This window comes from Nilaparvata lugens, chromosome 11, assembly GCF_014356525.2.
Source record: "Nilaparvata lugens isolate BPH chromosome 11, ASM1435652v1, whole genome shotgun sequence".
NCBI classification, from domain to species: domain Eukaryota; kingdom Metazoa; phylum Arthropoda; class Insecta; order Hemiptera; family Delphacidae; genus Nilaparvata; species Nilaparvata lugens.
Window position 1 is genome coordinate 42115920 of NC_052514.1, and position 21038 is coordinate 42136957.

General features: G+C 35.6%; 1 non-coding gene across 1 annotated transcript; it reads left to right on the forward strand.

Annotated features, from left to right (window-relative positions):
• Positions 1–20120: 20120 nt before the first annotated feature.
• Trnak-cuu lies at positions 20121–20193 on the forward strand. The gene has a single exon. It is a non-coding gene; the product is annotated as a tRNA-Lys (tRNA).
• The last annotated feature ends 845 nt before the right edge of the window (positions 20194–21038 follow it).

Here is a 21038-nt window from a genome sequence, read left to right on the forward strand (position 1 = left end):
TTTGAATACTTGAATTACGACGTAGTCAGTCAGATTTTCAGGAATAAAAGCTATCAGCTTAAATTTGAGGAGCGGTTTCGAACACTATAGTGAGGTCCACGTTATAATGGCAGTGAAGAAAGATAGGAGAAAAACGTTGCCGAACCTGTCTTGGCAATGTCTTCTATAGACGGTAGCTGATACAGGCTTATTGATGTAATATTAATTATTCATTCTCGTTTGAAATAATTAATTATATTTTATTAAGTAAGAATAATATTTTTCAATAATTTCATAATATCAAGATGAAATATTTTGTAATCTATTATTAATTGTACATTGAAGATCTAGCAACAGAGCAAAGTGAGAAATAGAGAGCGCTATCCGCTTTGTTGAATGATAGACAAGGATAGCAATACCATTGCTAATCAATCACTGCCATTATAACGTGGACCTCGCTATAGTAGTTTGGTCGTAGTTTCATCAAAGAGTAAGAATGAGAAATGAATAGTCACTTTTGAATACTTAAATTACGACAAATCAGTCAGTTTTCTATAAATAAAAGCTATTAGCATCTAACTTACTTAAATTTGTGGAGCGATTTCGGACACTAAGCCCTTCATCAACACTCTGTGAGTAAAAACCAATAGCTTTCATTCATAAAAATCTGACTGTTATGTGGTAATTTCAAAAGGAATTCCAAGAAAAATAAAAAAAATGTATTCAAAGGAAATCTGTGCAAAATGATGCAAGATACATTATTTTATGTGCTTTGGATGTATTTCTACAATTATTCAAATAAACCTCTGCAAACATGCCGAATTCGGCTTGCCAGTTCAGACAAAATCAACCGCTAGTAGTAGGGTAAAAAGCAGTTAGTATTGGGAAGAAACATTGAAGAGAAATAAACAGTGTCAACTAGAACAATTCGTTTATGTTAACTATATAATGAACAGTTGATATTACAATAATAAACCTGTATCAGCTACCGTTTGTAGAGGCATTGAAGTCAGCTGTTGTTTTAGGAGTACGTTTGAGTTTCTTTTCGCGTTTTAAATTTTCAATTATTAATACAGTATTTTCAGTTGTTAGTGATGATTTAGTGAAGTATTATTATTTAATTTGGTTTTCAACTTTCCTAAATTCTAAATGCCTAGTTTATAAATATTTTGGACTCAAAATTGGACAAAAAAAGTGTAGTGTAAACATAACCTATTTTTGGACAATTTCTATCTAAATTTGGGGAAGCAACAGTTTTGGGCTTTAAGCCTGTTATTACTCTCCCAATCATTCATAGTTGAGAATTATATTGTATCTATCAATGTAGATATTAATAAATAAAAAAATATATGGTTTCACCAAGTCAAATACTTTAAAAACCATATCTTGAAAAAGTATTCTCTCTTGCAGTCTAGCACACTAGCAGGAACTCGATACAATACAAAATCTGATAAAGACCATGATACTTCCACACCTATTTAATAATACAAGTGTATTGCATGATTATCAAGGAAGTACCTCATAAAATATGATCATAATAGTCTGGATTGTTCCACTTCATACCAGGTGTGGTTATGATGCTAATCTACACAAGGAGGTATCAAATTTTTAAGAGTGGAAAGTGGAATTTCAACAATGTAATACAATACTGAGCTCAAACTGAGAATTTTGAGTGCTTTTATGTCTAAATTCCAGTTCTCTCCAGTTTTAATGACTTTTTCAGAGTGATATTATCATCACCTTCAAGGGAAGGGAGTAATGCTGTTTTTCTGAAACTTATAGAAGTTTTTAGAGATTCGTCGAATGTCATGCACTTTTAAAGCATTAATCTGAGATATTGTGAAATTATGTATGTTTATGGATTTGATGAACTAGTAAAAAAACTTTCACAAGATAATATTCATTCTAGGATAATGTGTTTCATTTTCTGGAACCGAAATTTCATTTCATTTCACAATCACAATATCAAATGAATGATTGGGAGAGAATCAACAGGATAAACCCAAAACCGTTTCTATCTCTAATTTTGATAAAGAAAGATGTTTTGACATTGATAAATTTTCATTGTAGGCAGAGCGTTAATCATTCCAAAAAGTGGATGATTGTGGAATAATGTTAATAATGCAGAATTGGTACCTAGTTTTGCTGTGTATCTGATATTATAAAACTAGTAGTGATAAAGAATACAGCTGAATACAGCAGTGTTTTAAACACAGATATTTATGAATCCCAACATCAGTCAATTTTTCTAAACACAGAAGATACAAAGAGAAGTTACAGAGATACTGAATGAATACAGGCAAACCAATAACAAACCACAATCAGAAAATACTAATTGGGAATCTGAGGTTTAGAAAATGGGAAGAATTAAAGGTTTTCCAACTATGATCAACATAGATCAACAACATTATATTCCATGGATAGAATTTTAATGTAGAGAATATCATATAATTTAATATATAGGATATTCAATTCTCCAATTTTGTTATTCTATCCATATGGAGACTCTGGCCTCCAATAAGTCAAAATTGAGAACTCGCTAACGATCGTTGAAACACATATATCATACATGGACAAGGAATTTATATATAGCTGTTTAGAGTAACTAAATGGTTTGGTGTGTGTGTGTTTGTGTGTGTGAGTGTGTGTGAGTGTGGAGTGATTTAATTTTTCTATTTTCCTCTTGAGTGGTTGGCAAGTATAGCTACCGTAAAAGCGACTACCACACCGTTAAATAATGTATTGTAATCGATTTTGACTCTAATGAGACTCATTTAGGCGTAAGAGGTTGGAGCTTGGATATAGTCTATAGCCCACTAAGACCTGACAAGGTCCTCGCTACTCTGAAACCGAAATTGGTTTTATGAAATACGTGGTGCCTCCTAACGGCGTGTAATGATCTTGTGGTAGACAAAGATGGATGATCGAGGAGAGAGAGAAGGATAAGAGGTGGAGAAGGGAGGTGAAGATGAATAGAATAATAGAATAAGAAAGAAAGCAAATTTTCAAGTAGAATGATTGGGATAAGAATGGGAACAAATTATTAAGTAGAATGATTAGGATAAGAATGGAAACAAATTATTGATTAGAATGATTAAGATAGGAATGGAAACAAATTATCGAGTAGAATGATTAGGATAAGAATAGAAACAAATTATTAAGTAGAATGATTAGGATGATAATGAAAGCAGATTATTAAGTAGAATGATTAGGATAAGAATGGATACAAATTATTAAGTAGAATGATTAGGATAAGAATGGAAAAAAATTATCGAGAAGAATAAGTAGGAAGGAAGAAAAATATCTTAGAATATAAGAATAATAGGAGCATAATAAGATGATGAAGAATGAGAACATTAATGATGCAGAATAAAATTGGAAACTGAAAGTAACATAAGTGAGAAAGATGAAATTAAGGAATTTAAGAGAAAATCTAGAATTCAAGTTGATAACTAATACAAAATAATTTTTTACAAAGATTAATTTTGAATAGAAACGTATCTATGGCTATGAAAAAAATCTGGTGTGGCGCACTCACACAACTTTCCTTGCCGTTATGAAAATTGATCACCTGACGCTAGTGTACACGCGCATGTCAAGTCTACTTATAAACAAAGATCTGAGCCAGCTGGTGACAGGACAATAACGCTGGAGACATACGAGGTCTGCTATCTCTTCATAGTGAATGATTTAATAGAATCAACAGTTGCCAACAGTTTGCAATTCGATAATCACATTTTCTCAAATTTCGAGCTTATTTTCAAATATTACTGAACATTAATTGTAGAGATTCCCATGCTCAATATTTTCCACTCGAATTTTTTTTTAAATTGTATCTGAAGCCTGATAATTGGAAATCTAAAATCAAACTTTATATTGGGCGGAGCTCCTGAAATTTTCACAGATATGGGACTTGTGGCAGTTGATAGAGCCTATCGGTGACTATTTCAGGAATAACTTTAATCAAAATCGTTGGAACCGTTTTCGGAAAATCGCAAAAAATCCTGTTTTCGACAACATTTTCGCCATTTTAGCCGCCATCTTGAATCGCATTTGATCGAAAATGTTCGTGTCGGATCCTTATAGTGTAAGGACCTTAAGTTCCGAATTTCAAGTCATCCCGTTAATTGGGTGATGAGTTATCGTGTAAACAGACGCACATACACTCATACACACACACACACACACACACACACACACACACACACACACACACACACAAACACACACACACACACACATACAGACCAATACCCAAAAACCACTTTTTGGACTCAGGGGACCTTGAAACGTATAGAAATTTAGAAATTGGGGTACCTTAATTTTTTTCGGAATGCAATACTTTCCTTACCTATGGTAATAGGGCAAGGAAAGTAATGAAACGTATAGAAAACATGAAATTAGGGTAACTTAAATTTTTTTGGAAAGCAATACTTTCCTCACTTATAGTAATAGGGCAAGGAAAGTAAAAGTAGATGATAACAATGAAATTAGGAGTTAAAACCGATTTGTATAACATATGGATAGAAAAAATGGAATAGATGAATAATTCTAGACTGAAAAAACAAAACGAATTAAGAGAGAAAGAGAGAGCGGGGAAAATGTTGAGTAAGAAGTGAATAAATATTTTCATGAGATGCTATAGAGAACATATAACATGACATTGCTCTGTAGGAAAAAACATTTTTATAAATATTTCTGATCAAACTCCCGAAAATGTCTTGTAGATTTAATCCACTACATGTACCATCAATAATATTTTTTGTTGCCGATTCACTCGTGAACTTCTTGGATTGAAATGTCACCAGATTTGCTATGAAATTCGGTACTTAAAGTTACTCAGGTATTGCAATAAATTTTATGTGAAGGAGCTGAAAATTTTCCAAAAAAATCTAAAAATACTGAGATTTGATTTTGTACGATTTTTTTTGTTTTCCACTCCTCTCCCTCATTTGTCTTCTCCTTTCACTCAATCTGTTATCATGTTCCTCCACTCTTGAAATCCACAGAAGCTCGAACAATCCTGTTCTTTTCGAGGAAGACATCTCCAAATTTTTCCGTTTATCAACTCGGACCATCATTCACATTTTTTTATTAAAAAATCACTGAACGCTTCAAATATTATCTACCGACTTTGCCAAGTTACTTTATAAATTCCGGATGTTTATAACTCTATACAAGTGGATTAATTGCTTTCAAATTTGAAGACCTAATCTTTCTCCTTCTCGTTCCCTAAAACTTGTATTTTGACAACATTTTCAATTTTGACCTTTATCCTCTCTTCAATCGTCTATATTGAGTGAGCGATAACTTTTCAGCCAATTTTCTTCCACCGATGAGAAAATATGAAGATAAATGGATAAGGTGGAAGGGAGGCAACTGGAGAAAGCGGATAAAATAGGAAGAGGAAGATGAAGAATTCTGAATGTTGAAGGAGAAGTAGTGAGGAATGATGATTTACCGGTAATGTATTCTTCTTCTTCTTCTTCTTCTTCTTCTTCTTCTTCTTCTTCTTCTTCTTCTTCTTCTTCTTCTTCTTCTTCTTCTTCTTCTTCTTCTTCTTCTTCTTCTTCTTCTTCTCTTCTTCTTCTTCTTCTTCTTCTTCTTCTTCTTCTTCCTTCCCACAGAAAGTCTAAGTAATATAATAAAAGAGCCAAAAGACTTTTCTTATACTTAAGTGCTACTGATAATATTATCATCGAACCGAAATTTAAATACAATATTCTTCACTCAGTGACTGACTCATCTTATTAAACATATATAATCCATTATCAGTCTATTGAGTATACCCGCTGAAATTAAAATTATTCGTTTTAGATAAAAACGCAATTCCCATTCTAAAGTTTGGACTATCTCTAATGTCGTGATTTCCCCCTTAGCTGTTTCTATCTGGGAATGATTCAATCTGTTTAGAGATTCTACATTTCATTTCAATATTATTGACTTCTCATAGTTCAGGACAAAGAGTCAAAGACATCAGGGAATGACAAGAACAGAGAATGTAATCGTTGTGAAATGAGAATAGAATAGTGGAAGAATTCGAGTATGGAAGATGATAGAGAATAAGAATTTAATTGAGTGTAGTTTTCTTCATGGATGAATATAATTCTCATGAGGTGGATGAGGAATGACTGCTTGACTGCTTATCAAATCATCTCTAATACTGGAATAATGTCTCATCTATATAATATATAAAAGCGAAATGGCACTTACTCACAAACTCACTCACTCGCAGAACTGGAAATCTACCGGACCAAAAACGTTCAAATTTGGTAGGTAAGTTCAGTTGGCCCTTTAAAGGCGCACTAAGAACGGATTTGGAGAAATTTCCAAAGAAACGCCTAAAATCTGCGTTTTCTTAGGTTCATACAGAAAAAATGAACAGAAATTGTTCAAATTCAATACAGAAGCTCAGCTGGGGTGTAATAATGTTTTGTCAAAAGGAATTTGAAATAACGCCAAAGATAAGCCAAAAATTAGCGTTTTTCCAGCGTTTTTTTGTCCTTTCTCAGCTTTATCGAGAACAAATGAACAAGAAATGTTCAAATTTACTATAGAAGCTCGGCTGGGGTGTAATAATGTTGTGTTAGAAGGATTTTGAAATAACGCCAAAGATACGCCCAAAATTAGCATTTTCCCAGCAATTTTTGTGCTTTTTCTCAGATTTATCGAGAACAAATGAACAGAAATTGTTCAAATTCAGTACAGAAGCTGAGCTAGTGAGTAATAATGTTGTGTTAGAAGGAATTTGAAATATCGCCAAAAATACGCCCAAAATCTGCGTTTTCCAGCGTTTTTTAGCGCTTTCTCAGCTTTATCGAGAACAAATGAATAGATGTTGAAATCTAATACAGAAGCTCAGCTGGAGTGTAATAATGTTGTGTTAGAAGGAATTTGAAATAACGCCATATATACGCCCAAAATTAGCGGTTTTTTGCGTTTTCTCAGTTCTTTCATCAAGTAATAGACAGAAAATGTACAATTTCGGTACAGAGGTTTTGCTAGGGTCTAACAATTTTGTGATGAGGTGACATTAATATTTCATCAAAGATACGCTCAAAATCAGCGTTTTTCTCAGCTTTTATGCGTTTTCTCAGTACTTTGACTTTCAAATAGAATGAAGCATGCCCAAATGAAAAATGCAGGCGAGCGATGCGAGCCTGCTGAACTCATTTTTGGACGATCCAGTCGGGGGTCCAAGGGGCGGAACCCCCCTGGCTAGACGGATATGGCGAGCGAAGCGAGTTTGACGGCTAGTCTATAATATACGGCTAGTCTAGAGGAAAGAATTGGATATACAGTTACGGGTTAGAAAATTCACGAACGACGCATCATCACGTTGAACTACTGGACTGATCAAATTGAAATTTAACATATTGATTCTTGATTTACAGAGGATGTTTATGAGCTTATTTTAAATAATTCAAGATCAAGAAGGTCAAGTTTTTAATCAGACCCTTGTGGAGCACGGGTTACCTGTTAGTCTTATTTAATCTTGAAATTTCGTTTGCGAGAGTTTTCAGAGCAGAACTTAAGCGGCTGTGATCTCATCAGTGTTGACTCTTGAGTTGAATCTGACATGCAACAAATTTTTGCACTGGAAGTCATTGAATGCACTCCAAGAATTGAATGTCAATTATTACAGCAAATAATTGCTCAGATAATAAGTCATCTGATCGTGAATGTATGCCAGCTACTCGCTAACAATCTTCTTCTTCTTCTTCTTCTTCTTCTTCCTCCTCTTCTTCTTCCTCCTCTTCATCAACTTCCTCTTTATCACCCCCTTCATGCTTTTTCTGATCCTTTTCTTCTTCTTCTCCTCCTTCTTCTTCTTATTCTTTTCTCACTTCCTCATCAACTTACCCTCCCTCGTCCTCTTCCTCATCCTCATCCTCTCATCCTCTCCCTCTTCCTCTTCCTCATCCCATACTTTCTCCTCCTATTCTTCTTCTTCTTCTTCTTCTTCTTCTTCTTCTTCTTCTCCCTCTTCTTCTTCTTCCTCTCCCACCTCCTCATCAACGCACTCTTCCTCGTTCTCTTCCTCATCCTCATCCTTATCCTCCACCCCTTCCTCTTCATCTTCCTCTTCTATTCCTCTTCTTTTTCACCCTCTTCTTCTACTCCCTCACTCTCTTCCCCTTTATCCTTTTTCTCTTCCTCTTCTTATTCTTCTTCCACTTCCTCATCATCTTCCTTTTCCCCATTCTTATCCTCATTCTCTTCCCCTTCCACTTCCTCTTTCTCTTCTCTTCCACTTCTTCTTCCTCTTCTTCTTCTTCTCCTTCTTCTTCTACCACTTCCTCATCAACTTACTCTTCCTCATACTCTTCCTCATACTCTTCCTCATCCTCTTCCTCATCCTCTCCCTCTTCCTTGCCCTCTTCCTCATCCTCATCCTCTTCCTCTCCCTCTTCCTCATCCTCTTCCTCATCTTCTCCCTCTTCCTCTTCCTCACCCTCTTCCTCATCCTCTTCCTCATCCTCTCCCTCTTCCTCTCCCTCTCCCTATTCCTCCTTCACTACCTCTTCTTTTCCTCCTTCTTTGAAATCTCTTTTTAAATAGTTTTCACTTGCTGCAGTGATCTCTCTGTTCGAAAAAGATGTGGCAAATGTAGTTAGTAGAGCCCATGTTGTCACTTCCACTTCTTCTTCCTCTTATTCTTCTTCTCCTCCTTCTTCTTCCACTCCCTCATCAACTTACTCTTCCTCATCCTTATCCTTATTCTCCTCTTCTTCCTCTTCCTCTTTCTCTCCCTATTCCTCCTTCTCTCCCTCTTCTTTTCCTCCTTCTTTCATATCTCTTTAAAAAAATTTCACTTGCTGCAGTAATCTTTCTGTTCGAGAAGAAGTGGCAAATGTAGGTAGTAGATCCCATGTTGTCAGCATGTGATAATATATTGACCCCTCCAATGTAAGGTAGCCTCTGCAGCCTCTGTAGCCTCTGTAGCAGCAGCAGCAGCAGCAACATGATTAATCTTGAGGTGATGTGTTGATGTCGGGACATGAATGTAACAACATGGATGTCCACTCTTCTCACTCCCCCGCTCAATTCTCCACATACTGTCTTCTTGTCCTCCTTCATTTCTTGACCTTCTCCTTCATCTCTTGTGCTCCTCTATATTCTCCTTCTAACCTTGTCCTTCTCCCCTATCACCTTTGTTTCTTGTGTTCCTTTCTCATTTCTTGTTCTTCTCCATATTCTTGTTCCTCCTCCTTTATCTCCTATTTTTCACTTCTTTTCACTCAACAAACTGTTATCCTTCCATTTTCTCCATTTTTTAATTCCTCTTTGATCTGATGAACCTTTCAAATCCTCCAATTTCCTTGTATTTGGTTTTGATCTTATGCATATATTTGTCCTGAGGCACTCATTCATTCATCTATTTACTCATTAGATGAAAAATAACAATATAAACAGGCACTAACCAAAAACTTCTTCTGTTCCTAAGCTTTGTCCAATAGAATGTTCGATTTAGGGTTAAGCACACATCACAATTTTTACTTTGGAAATGAATAACTGGAATACACTAACTTTCTCAGATTTTGAATTCTGACACATTGATAGAAATGTGCATAGGCCTATATGAATTTAGATGGAATAAATTGATAAAATAAAAAAGTTTGAAAGTTGAATAAAGAATGTCAAATAATATATTATTATAAAAACGAATTCTTGAACTATTCTAGAATATAAATGATATTTATGGGTGTTTTTGCACCAGCTTTATAGTTTGTAACTTCCTCGATACAGTTTCTCGATTCACTTATACTAATTCCCATCTTTTCCCTGTCACTCATTTTTTATATCACCATAGAGAAAAGAAAACTAATTTTTCCTACAGATACCCTGAAAAGTGACCATTTGTGCACTGATTGCAGGCTGCAAAGAATCACTTTTCCGCACTAGTGCGCAAAGTGAGTACTTTGCGTACTCCAGATTTGCAGCATGACAACGCAAAATAGTTAGTAGGTTATATGGAGCACCAGTGCAGCAAAATCAAAATTAAGTTGGTAACAGTGACTGCTGTGGCTGCTATAGTGAGCAGAGGTGCAACCAAGCACAACGCGCTAATTATTAAGTAGATATTATAACCAAGGACAACGACAGCACAGTGCCACCACAGCACAAACCACACAGCTGCCCCCCGCCATTCAAACACTACTACATTATTCAGGCAATTTTACCCATAATTACCCACTTTTCATATTCAATGGTAACTGTAGGAAAAATTAATGTGAAATACGTGCGCAAAGTTCGTTTGCTGCACTCAAGAAACCATTCCGCCATCGCCTACGGCTCGGGCGTAAACGTTTCTTTCGGTGCAGCAAACTGTCACTTTGCGCACTAGTTGCACAAATAACTATATTGGAATACAAATACCACTGCTGTGGCTGCTATAGTGAGCAGAGGTGCAACCAAGCACAACGCGCTAATTATTAAGTAGATATTATAACCAAGGACAACGACAGCACAGTGCCACCACAGCACAAACCACACAGCTGCCCCCCGCCATTCAAACACTACTACATTATTCAGGCAATTTTACCCATAATTACCCACTTTTCATATTCAATGGTAACTGTAGGAAAAATTTAATGTGAAATACGTGCGCAAAGTTCGTTTGCTGCACTCAAGAAACCATTCCGCCATCGCCTACGGCTCGGGCGTAAACGTTTCTTTCGATGCAGCAAACTGTCACTTTGCGCACTAGTTGCACAAATAACTATTTCCTACAGTTACGTTGAAAAGTGGCCATTGCTGCACTGATTACAGAACGCAAAGAATCACTTTTCCGCTCTAGTGCGGGAAAATTTTTTCTGCACTCCAGATTTGCAACATGGCAACGCAAAATACTTAGTAGGTTATATGGAGCAACAGTGCAGCAAAATCAAAATGAAGTTGGTAACAGTGACTGCTGTGGCTGCTATAGTGAGCAGACGTGCAACCAAGCACAACGCGCTAATTATTAGTATTATATATTATAACCAAGGACAACATTTTTATTCAATTTGACAATAAATTAAGGTTTTATCATAATAAAAATACACAGAAAAACATTTGATGCATTTCAGACAATTTTACCCATAATTACCCACTTTTCATATTCAATGGTAACTGTAGGAAAAACTTAATGTGAAATACTTGCGCAAAGTTCCTCTGCTGCACTCAAGAAACCATTCCGCCATCGCCTACGGCTCGGGCGTAAACGTTTCTTTCGGTGCAGCAAACTGTCACTTTGCGCACTAGTTGCACAAATAACTATATTGGAATACAATAGCAATATCTCATCCCTGATATCACATAGTAAGCATGATATTGTCTGCTTGATAAATGATCATAATATATTACTGTATTATAAATTCATCATCATTTTATTATTATTCCTATTCAAGTATTTCTGCGCTCTAATAGGGTCAAAGTTATAATAAAGGCAGCAACACCAATATTAATTAAATACATCATAACATGGACCTGACTATAGCACTCTTTTTGGGTTCAGTGGCATTCTTAAGTATATTGGAATCTTTCTTTCAGAGAAAACACACCAAGTAATAACGTCGAATTATTCCTTTGAATTCAACAATTTATTTCTTAATAATATATCAAACGAGGAATCATCTATACTATAATAGAAGCAAGAACTGGCGTATACACGTACGAGATAGGAAAATTATGTTTGACGCATCATGATGTCTGAACTACTGGACTGATTAACTTTAAATTTTTCATATAGATTCTTGATTAACCGAGGATGGTTATAGGCCTTTTTTTAATTCTTCAAGATTTCATTATGTCAAGTTTTCAGTTCGCCAAGTTTTATAACGCGACTGTTGTGGAGCATGGGTTACCTGCTAGTGAATAATACTTAAATCATTTTAATGTTCGAATTACAATAACTCCATGTAGAATTAATAATATATATTTTACATAATTTTAACTATAATGATTCGATTTTATGTGGAGTCAATAATTCTTAGATCACTATTTCTTCATCTCCTCCTCCTCCCATTCCTCCTCTTCCCCTTCCTCCTCTTCCCATTCTCAATCAAATTCCATTCTTCCTTTTCTCATTTTTCGCTTGCTTCTCTACGTCCCTCTTCTACTCGATCTTCTCTTTTCACACCTTCTCCTCCACATCCTCTTTCTCTTCTCCATCATCTTGTTTTCCCACATATCCTCCTTGAACCTCACCAGGTTACAGTTCACCAAGCTGTCCCCCTACATTCCATCCACAAACTCCAGCGAAGCTTAGAAAAGTCGCCTGACTACCAGATTTATTTCAGCCATTAGCTAAACAGCTTCCACAGTAGGTAAGTTACAAAAAACAGCCTTGGAATTAAGTGGAAGCTTCAACTTGTACGAGCTCCCTCCCATGTTTCCAACTGTGCATCTTAAGAGATTAAAGAATTGTGAAAAATTGCTCAACAAGAAAACTCTTACATGATAACACATTTATTTTCTAGTTTGTTTTTGTTTCCAACATTGGACAAGTCCAACAAAATGCCTTCAACACATTTGTTCAAGATTCCTCTTTTGTCAACGGCTGTGTTATGTTATGTAGTTTGAAATAAAATTGGAAATTGGAGTTGATTAATTATTGGGAATCAAAATTTATCATGTTGAACATTGTACTATGTGGACTTTGAAATTGAAAATTAGAGTTGAATAATTATTAGAAATTGAATGTTCTCATGTTGAAAGTTGTAATACATCAGTAACTCTGATGTACATCCATTGTTCATGGATGTTGAAATAGTTTTGGTTGAGTAAAAATGTTAAAAAATGTTCAAATGTGTAGAACTGTAGAAACTCCTGCTTTGAATTGTCATTTTAGAAAAAACATGACAAATATACAAGGATCCAATGGCGGCTCGCCGGGGGAATCAAGTACTGCCCGGCTGTACCAAAATATTCCAATAGAAAATAATGTTTTTATAATAAGAATAAGTAATAAAGTTCCCAGAATATTCATAGGTTACGATTATTATTGTTCAATAACTTATCATTATCTCATTAGCTGAATCTGAATAAGGCTGGCTGTGCGTATGAAACGTGAAGCATTTTGTCGCTGGTGAGTTTTGTTGTTGTCCCATATTACTGAGATATTCGTTCTGAGCTGCATTTTGCTCAGGGGATGCCGTGTTCTATTTTGCAGTACTGACCTTGGTCGCTACAGGAGTACTATACACACGCGTTGCCATGGAAACGATATATACATACTTATAGACTCTACATTAGTGAAGCCTATAGGTACTGCAAGACGAGCTGGGGCATCCCCTTACTACCAACCTTGCAATATGAAAATGCAGAACATAACGTAAAAACGAGGAATGTGTTTTGCAAAAATTCTATCGGTCAGGTTGGCACAATCAAAGTTTTAAAAGCGCTCGGTTGATGAACTGCATGTCTGCTGTTTACAGTTTGAGGTTATCCTAAAAATCTTGAAAACAACACGGTACACATCGCGCTGATTCTTATTATTGAGATTAATTTATTCTATTGAACATTATTCTATAAATATACCGGTGTGAATGATGTATCTGTGGAAGTAATAGTGTTAGTTACAGTTAGTGTAGTGTTATAATCTTGTAGTGTGAATACTGAATAGTAGTTACATTATGGAACCATCGATAGATTTAGTTTGTGCTCTCTTAGAGACACCATTCTTCAAGTGGACTGATAGTGACAAAAAAGACCAACGTGAGTAACCTCCTTCATACAAAATTTCAGGCATGCTTAAAGTATAGTTTTATTTTTTCAATATTTTTCTCAAATGACTTATTTTCGACACCAAACGGAATTGGGAATAATAAGCAATTCATCTTTCAAATCCCATACCTGATAGCCTGATTTTTCATGTTATTTGGGCTTCCCCTAAATTGTCCTCCACGAGCCGCCACTGCAAGGATCGTGAACATGAGATGAATTCCTGAACCAGAATGATTCCAGAATGTTCCTTGTGCTTTGACACTGGTGTAAAGTCTCTCTACTAGTAGTTCTGTGGACAGTAGACCTCGTGCAGTTATAAACCACAGTCTCCTCTAATACTGTCCTTCATTGTGAATTATGTCCTGTCCTAACGCTTCGGTGTGTGAACAACTACTAATGGCTGTTTGGGTTGTTGTATCGACAATAATTAATTGTAAACAACTATGCTACTATCATCTATAGCTTACCGAGCTGAGCAGGGAAAGGTCGGGAGAAAATAATATGCTACTTCGAGTTATCAATGCATGCCTCATTGCTTGCAATTAATAGTCCACACAACAGCTGTGTTTTCAATAAGTTACTTTGAGATATTAATTGAATGCCTCATCGCATGCAATTAATAATCCACTCGACAGCTGATGTATGATGAATAATTCTATAGTCTGATTTTTAGGTTAATATTGGAGACTCCTTTTCCTTTTGTATTATCCTTAAAATGCAAAATTCCAAAGAAAACTTTATTCATACGTCGACGCGAAATTTAAAAAGAGGACATAACTGTCAAATTTCATGGAAATCCATTGCTGTGTTTTGCCGTAAATGCGGAACATAAATATAAATATATGAACATAAATAGAGGGAAATGCGAAACCGTCGACTTGAATCTTAGACACTTAGGCCCGGTTGCACAACAGCCGGTCAAATTTTAACCGTGATTAATTCCTCAAGAACCAATCAGAGAAGCTGTCTTTTCTGAAACACATTCTCTGATTGGTTCTCGTGAAATTAATCACGGTTAAAATCTAACCGGCTGTTGTGCAACTGGCACTTAGACACTTAACTTGAGACTTTGCTCGTATTCCATTCAACAAGACGGTATTCCATTTCTACGAAAATGAGAGTACAGACAGGAAAACCAACATAATTTCCAAAATCAATACCCTACAAAGATGAATGTTACAATAAATGAATTCATTCCTTCTCATAAGTTTCATTTCAAATAGAGAAGTTTGTTCTCTCTATCTTCTATCTTTCGAAGATGGACATGTACTTTCAAGTACTTTGAGTTCTTATTGAAATTTGCTCATAGCACGCTATTTTTTATAGGAGTGAAGAGTTCCATAATATTTTTGGATCAATTTTGTTTACAGTGTTGCTGTGTCATCGTCGATTAAGAAGCGGTGTGAATGGTGAAGAAGGTGGAACAAAATCGAGTGTAAAAAATAATGAAGGTGATTAGAAGAAGACGGCATGGGTGCAAATTTAATGGACATTGGGACAATGGGTGACATTCCTCAGATAAGGAAGCGCATTCCTCTCTGCAGTCGGCACCAACTCCAGTTCCAAAACAACCACCAATCAGACTGGACAACCGATAACCAACATGACCACTGGACACTCTTTCTTTTCCTCATCCTTATTCTCCTTTCACATTCTTTCTTCAATTTTATTTTCTGATTTCTTCTTCTTCTTCTTCTTCGTCTTTCTCTTCTTCTTATTTTTCTTCTTCTTCTTCTAATCCTTCATCCGTTCTCTCACTTCCCCTCTTTTATTCCATTCCCACTTATGTTCTCACTACTCCACCAATTCTCCTTCCTCCTTCTCTCTCTACAAAATGCTCTGTTTGCCCTTGTTTTTCCAATTCTCCATGACTTCTTCTGTATCTTGTTTTTCTTCTCCTTTTCTCTCCCTTTGTCTTCACATCCTCCTCATCCTCATCCTATTTTCCTCTTCCTCCTTGTTCATCTCCTTTTCTCCCCTTCTGTCTTCTTCTCCTCCTCCTCCTACTCCTTCCCCTTCTAATCCTCATCCTATTGCTCCTCCTCCTCCTTTTTCTTCTCCTGTCTTACCTTTTTGTCTTATTCTCCTTCTCCTCCTCCTACTCCTCCTCCTCCTCATCATCATCCTTATTCTCCTCCACCCCCTTATCCTACTCCTCCTCCTAATCCTCATCCTATTTCTCCTCCTCCTACCTGTTCTTCTCCTTTCCTCCCCTTTTGTCTTCTCCTGCTCCTACTCCTCCTCCACCTCATCCTCATCCTATTCTCCATGTTCTTCTCTTTTTATCCCCGTTTGTCTTCAAATTTTCCTCCTTCACCTCCTCTTACTACTCCTTCTCTTCATTCTTCTTCTCCTCCTCTAAATGTTTATTTTTTCTTCATTTCTTCCTCCATTTCAGCCTTCTCCTATCTCCTTCCGCGTCTTCCTCTTTTCTACCATATTTGTCTATATTCATATCATATTTATTCATTTCTCATATTCTACATTATCATATTCCACGTTTTCTCTATCTTATCTTTTTTCTTTTTATCTTTCTATTCATCTCAACTTTCTTCATTTTATCTACCTCTTCTCTATCCTTCTTACTCCTCTTCCATCATTTTCCTCCTCTTCATACCCCTCCTTCTTCATCCCATACCTCCTGCAGGAATGTCGATTGGACGCATGCGCATTGTGCCGATATCCGAGTGGACAGCAAACAGCTTCCAAAAATATTTGGCGCAAAAAAAAGCTTAAAGTCATTAGTCGCTTGTTTGAGCTTCCTGTACTGTCTTGACCCGTTACCCACTGGACAGCGTACTTCTTTTAGCTGGCCGGTCGCCGTACTTCTTTTAGCCGCGGCCATTAGAATGCCAGGCATTCCGAACTTGACTTAATACTGATGAACTCCTCAGATAACAGAGCTTAGAATCCATAATATTTTTCAGAAATAGAACATATCCGTTCAGTTTTTCCCGGTAAAGGCTGATAATTAATATCGAACAATATTCATGATAGCTAGCTGCAGGTAACCCGTGCTACGTAAGGGTCTATTTTGGAACTGGACGTACTGAGATCTTGGAGTATTGAGAGTAGGCCTATAAACCATACCATAGAGAAACAATAGAGTGAGTAGATATCCCATGGTATAGGGCGTTTATGTTGCAACTTTTACTGTTATCTCTAGCCGATTACTGTAGATTAATGTCGATTTTTACTGCTTTGTTGGGGTGAGAGTGTATGAACGGCATAGTATGAAAGACTACGAGCGTCACACAGCTTCACGGGATAGAACTACGTGGACTATCGGCTTGAGATAAAAGTAAAAGTTGTGACATAAACGTCCTATAGCATGAGATATCTACTTACACTGTTGTTTCTCTATGACCATCCTCTGTGAATTGAAAATCTATCTGCAAAATTTCAAGTTAATCAGTTGAGTAGTTCAGTTGTGATGATGCGTCATTCGTGAATTACCCTATCCTGTTCGTGTATAAGCCAGTTCTTTTATGACATAGATTGTCAGCTTTCTGTTCTTAATAGTGTAATTCGATTTTCTTGCTCTATGTTTTTCCAATTTTATGCAATCCTTTTTCAATTGATGGTGATTCAAGTGTTTCTTGTTTTTCATCCAGTTTTTCAACTGTCAACATTTTAAAGATCACATTTTCAAATGAACAATTCTCACCACAAAACCAAGAAAAACCAACAAATTTTGAATTCTGAAATCTATATAATATATCATAATATGATAAATATATCATATATGATAAATCTATATTATCATATTATGATAAAGCGGAATGGCACTCACTCACTCACTCACTGACTGACTCACTCACTCGCAGAACTAAAAATCTACCGGACCAAAAACGTTCAAATTTGATAGGTACGTTAAGTTGGCCCTCTAGTGGTGCACTAAGAACGGATTTGGAAATCTTTCCAAAGATACGCCCAAAATCTGCGTTTTTAGCATTTTCTCAGCTTTATCGAGAACAAATGAACAGAAAATGTTCAAATTTAGTACAGAATCTCAGCTGTTGTTCAATAATGTTGTGTTAGAAGGAGTTTGTAATAAATTCAAAGATACGCCCAAAATTAGTGTTTTTTTGCTTTTTCAGATTTATCGAGAACAAATGGACAGAACTTGTTTTCAAATTTAGTACAGAAGCTAAGCTAGGGGGTAACAATGTTGTCTTGGAAGTAATTTGAAATAACGCCAAAGATACGCGGTTTTTGCGTTTTCACAGTTCTTTCATCAAGTAATAGACAGAAAATGTTCAAATTTGGTACAGAGGTTTAACTAGAGACTAAAAATTTTGTGATGAGGTGACTTTAATATTTCATCAAAGATACGCCCAAAATCAGAGTTTTTCCAACGTTTTTCTCAGCTTTTCTGCGATTTCTTAGTACTTTGACTTTCTTATGGAATGAAGCATGCTCAAATGAAAAATGCAGGCGAGCGAAGCGAGCCCGCTGATCTCATTTTTGGACGATCCAGTCGGGGGTCTTGGTGACGGAGCTAGACGGATATTACGAGCGAAGCGAGCCTTACGGCTACTAGTTAATATAAGTATATAGAATGAGAGCTAAATTAAATTATTGAAAAAAATCAAGCAAAACGAGTCCCTTTGAAACCCATGATTGTGAAAATAGTAATCGATTTTGATAAAATCTCAACTGTTTTCTGAAGAGTTTTGGACACTTCACATAATTCCATCCACTGGTGATTCTTGTGAAGCAATAGAAAAAGCTTACAACTTATTTATTTTCACAAATTTTCAATTGGCAATCGACGCAGGTCAGTTTGCAAGGGTGTAGCTGACTTGTCAATCTGATCACAGAAAGAAAAAATCATAAATAAGAATACCGTGTTCTTTCCTCAGTGATCTGGGGCCAATTTATGTAGATGAATAATAATAAATAAATGAAATAAAAGTTTATTTCCCAAAAAAAACTAAAACTACAACATCAATTACAAAAATATTAGATAAATAATTACAATATTACATACAATAGTTAGTTACAAAAGATTCTTATAATGTGTTCTCCACTTGTTTAGTTTTTTCTGTGTGGAAATTGACCTACTCCACTATGGCGTACCATGTTCTAGAGTAGGTTTTGTTAGTTTTTCGTGTGTATTATCAATTAGTTAGTGTTTAGTAAGTCATTAGGTGGTTAGTTGTTATTTGAAATAATGTTTTCTATGTTCTGTCTTCCTATGCTCAACACCCGATTGCGTACTATTGCTTTGAACTTTCTAGGAAGATTAATCTGTTTAAAGTTTGCAGGAAGTAGATTAAATAATTTTGGTGCTAAATGATTGAAATGTCTCTGGTATAGTGCCTTCCTTGCAACACTGGTGATGAGAAGATTCCTGTATCTGTTGCTGTGGTTGTAGTTTCTGGTTTGAAATGTTGTTGGGTTCTTATGTAATCTGCATAGTATCTCCTTGGAGTAAAGCTGTCTTGCATCCATCAATAGATGCATAGATGCATAACAATATTATCTATTTTATCTACAGTTATTACAAATTGCTTTTTTCATATCATATAGAGTTCAATAATCATTTTCTTAATTTATATCTTGTAAATTCATTTATAATTTTGCTGTATTGTAAGCTATTGTATATAAGTGTATAAGCCAGTATATATTGTAATCCACATTAATAAAGTACTCAATCAATCAATCTGGTAAACACTCTGTATCAGCCTGCAACGTAAACTTACAGTGAGATTCGACAAAATAAACGGCTCATTTTTTCACTTGTTTCAGTTTCTCAATAAATGGTCAAAATAGGAATTCGATGAACTGAGAATGTGAGTTACTGAGAACCTCCCTGTTCTATAAAAGATGTTCAGTAAACAGTCTGTTGTATGTGTGTGTGTGTGTGTGTGTGTGTGTGTGGTGTGTGTGTGTGTGTGTTTGTGTGTGTCTTTGACTGACTAGCGCACTCACACACTCACGCACGACTCGGTGTATCCCACATCAATTGAAGCAATGCATCACATAATTCATTATGCATACTGATTTATCGTTTAGTAGGAATATAGTTGCCGGGAGAATCAGGAAGTGACAATAATGTATGAATGAGAAAGGGGACCACCGCCAATGCTAAGGAATTGCTCAAATAAACATGTCAATACACTTTATATGACCTCTCTCGAAGTACCATTGAATGAGGAAGAGAATCTCAGAGAGTGTGTGTGAGAAATGTAGGCAGAAGATTATAGATATCTGTTGATAAAATCTATCAAATATAAATTTATTATATTATTAAGATACACAGTTTGAGATATTTGATATCTGAGATATATTATATTTGATAAATACATCTCATTAGAGATGAAGTGAATCTCTTAGTACCGTTTCTAATCTTAGACTATTTAATCGTTTATAATCTTTATAATATTAGTTTCGATTGAAATCTTATAGTTTTTTCCTCTCCATGATCTTAGCTAGCTCAGTCGGTATAGCATGAGACTCTTACTCTCAGGGTCGTGGGTTCGTGCCCCACGTTGGGCGATTTATTTTTTTTGGTAGAGAGTTAGTGGGGAGGATATTTTTAATATTCTTTCCGAAGAATGGATATTGATATGTCCAAAGCTCCGCCAATTTATGCAGATGCATAACAATTTAATTATTATCTATAGTTATTATATTACAAATTGCTTTTTCATATCATAAACAGTTCAATAATTATTTTCTTAGTCTATATTATGTAAATTCATCTATAATTTTGCTGTATTGTAAGCTATTGTATATAAGTGTATAAGCCAGTATTTATATTGTAATCTACATAAATGAAGTACTCAATCAATCAATCAATCAATCTTACATTGCAAGGTCAGACATGGCAAACACCTATAGTAATATTTATAAAAAAATAACACTTCCAAGTAAATTAATAAGATTGATAAGAAAACAGATAACAGAGGAATGATTGAGAGAGTAGGAAAGAAAGAAGCTCAGGGAAATCAACAGAATGATAATGAGAACCTAGAAACAAATTTGCTATTAGAACAATAGGTGACAAAAATTATGAAGAAAACGATAAACCAAAGAATAAGCAGGTATAGAAGAAATATGGATGAGGGAGAAAGAAGTATTGTGAGGTGTGTGTGAGGAGAAATACTGAGAGGAGTTAGAAGAGATGAATAAAAAATGAAAAAAGGGTAAATAATGAATAAAGAGATAGAAGGAGAACAAAACTTGAGGCTGAGAATGGGAAGAGAGAATAACGTGGAAAAGTTGGAGACAGAAGTAAGAAAAAGAAAAGAAGAAATAGAAGAAGAAGAGGAATGGAAAGAAGAAGAAAAAAAGAAGAAAAAGAGAAGATGGAAAAGAAGAAGTAGTTAAAACAAGAAAGA